Raw genomic sequence first — 2,870 nt, 5'->3', positions numbered from 1 at the left:
CGAAACTATCCTTTCTGCTCAACAGCACTGAGGAGCCCCTCCTGTCATGGAGTCAAGGGAGTTAGAATGGAGACTCCCACCTTCCCTTGCCAGAGCAGTGTCAAAAAAATCTAGCTAAAATAGAAGGTTTAAATAAAATCCTGAGTCTCATAATGTAATATTCAAAATGTTTGGGTTTGAACTGAAAACCATTTCTTATACTTAGAACCAGGAAGATCCCAACTTGAATGAAAAAAAAAAAAAAAGACAATCAACAGACATCAACACTGAAATGAAAAAGATGTTAGAATTATTTAAAAATATTATAAATAAGCCTCATAAAAATGCTTCAGAGAGTAATTATGAATGTGTTTGAAATAAATGGGAAAACAAAGATTTGTCTGAAATAGAAGATATAAAGAAGAACCAAATGGAAGTTTTAGAACTGAAAAAGTATAACAGCTGAAATTTAAAAGGTCAATGGATGATCTCAACAGCAGAATAGAAGGGCAGAGGAAAGAATCACTAAACTTGCTGGTAGAAAAATAGAAATAACCCAATCTGAACAACAGAGAAAAGAGTGAAAATGAACAGAGCCTCGGGGAGTCGTGAGACTATACATAAAGATCTAACGTTTGTGTCAACAGAGTCCAGAAAACAGAAAAGGAAGAAGGCACTGCTTCAAGTTCACTTGAAGAAATAACGTCTAGGAATTCTCCAAATTTGGCAATACCCCCCCCAAACAAAACAAAAGAAAAACTACAAATTCAAGAACCTGAGCAAATTCCAAATGGGATAAACCCAAAGAAATTCTGTAAATATCTATGGAGTATATATGTCAAACTCTCTAAGGTGTTAAGATGGATAAAGTAAGGCCACTTCCCTACAATGATAATTTCTAGTGTTGTTAGATATACAGACATGGAAACATAATTTTAATCAGTGTGATAGTGTGGCAGGGTTGCAGGCTTCTTGTCTCACAGAGTCAAAGAATGAATCTCAGGGACACAAAATGGTGAAATGAAGTGAAAGCTTATTAAGTGAAGGTGAGAACAGAAAGGAAAGAAAAAAGCTCTCTAGAGTGAGGGGGTCCCAAATGGATTGCCCCCAAGGGCTTTTAGGTCAGTCTTTTATAGGGAACTTGGTAAATATCTTGTTTATAGCATTTCAGACAAACAGGGTAGATTTGTAACTTTCATGAAGCCATCTTGTCTATATTTAGAACAAACAAGGTGGATTTGTTATGGTCCCTTCTCTCTGGGTCTATCTCATCTCTAACATTTCTCCACATCTGGGATTTCTGTACGCCTGGTCATGTAGCCCTCTACCTATCCCTACCTATCCCTACCTAGCCTTGCCTGTCTCTTACTCAATAGCTGTTATGGTGAATGTTGGTGCATTTTGCTGTGGGACACCAGAGGGAGAAACTTACGATGAAATCACTCAAGCTGAGCCTCCAAGTACAAATGCACCCAAGAAAGGATCTTGGTAAGGGGTATAAGAGGAACACATTGGCAGAAGGAAAAGCATGAACAAAGACAAAAAGGCTTGAAACAATACAGTACAAGTATATTTTGATATTACTACACTGCAACTTGTAAAGTAGATGGGGGGAGATAAGAGTAAGAGTAATAATACTGTGTGAAACACTATGTTATGTTAGCATTTGGAAGATTTAAAATTAAGTACTGAAAGTTCCCTGTTCCCTTTGAGGAATTTGGTAAGGTGCTGATAACCTGCTATTGGGTTATTTGAGGAGCAGGAAAGGACTAATGTTCTACAGAGCAACTTTCTGACTAACCTTATATGGTCACAGTAATCAAAGCTTTGGACTAAGGCATTAAATGCCCTTGCCAAAGCCCCCTTAAGTTTTTTATGCAAATGATAAAATAATAATTCACCATCTGTCATTAATATTAGGGTGCTATTTGCATCTTCTTTCTTATCATCTGTAATGTGTAAACATCCTATGGAAGCATCACAAAAACAAGCTCTGTTGTAGGAAAATCAGGGTATTGGGGTAATATAGGGACATCTATGTAGAAATTGATGTTGATGAGGAAGTTCTGAGAGAAGAAGACACCTAAGTCAAAATATATGGGTTTATATGGATTTTCTTAAATGTGGGTTAAATAGATCAGGACAAGTAGATAAATTAGCACTGAATTTAACCCTTTTAAGAGATGCAATAATGAATAGTCTGTTCCCTTTCTCTCAACAGTTCCATCCTATTCCAGACCACCAGATCTGGTCTCTGCTGATGAGCCCAGCAAACCTTCATGTGTCTGCCCTTTGTTCTTTCCTAGACTCCTAAGCGACAAATTAATAATGTAACTAAAACCAAATAATCAATTAGCATTCATTGCTGGACATCTATTTTACATGACCTTGGATGGAATCTTACCTCCTAGTGCGGGAGACACTAACAGTGAAATCTGCAGACATAGGCCTCCAAGCACACAACCTGAAATTCAATTAAATCAGCATTTTGAGCTCCAGTTGTAACATTAAGTTACTGCATACATCTGGTGTCTACCCAGTGAGCTCAAAGAAAAAGAAGTCCCAGCTGACATTATAGGTATTGGATAAAGCAAATAGTCTATTGTTTTAGGGAAAAAAAAATTAAACAGTGAGGCCTTGAAATATTGGACCCAAGTTAAACATGGGCAGCATGGTAGAAAGAAATTTTCTCATTTCTGGAAAGAAACAGTGACAAAAAGAAAGTAAATGCAAATGGAAAAAATACACAGGCAACATACATGAATATTTAGTACTACATTGAGGGAGAAATTATGAATATTTGTCTGATTTATACTTCAACAAGGAAGAAAATTAATGGCATTTTAAAAAGTTATATGGAAGACCCTCATGTCTATTCATGGTCCTATGTA

Source organism: Mirounga leonina, unplaced genomic scaffold (assembly GCF_011800145.1).
Source record: "Mirounga leonina isolate KUSES-001 unplaced genomic scaffold, KU_Mleo_1.0 Mir_127, whole genome shotgun sequence".
In the NCBI taxonomy this organism is placed as follows: Eukaryota; Metazoa; Chordata; class Mammalia; order Carnivora; family Phocidae; genus Mirounga; species Mirounga leonina.
The sequence above is the reverse complement of the archived record's forward strand: the minus strand, read 5'-3'. Positions refer to the sequence as shown.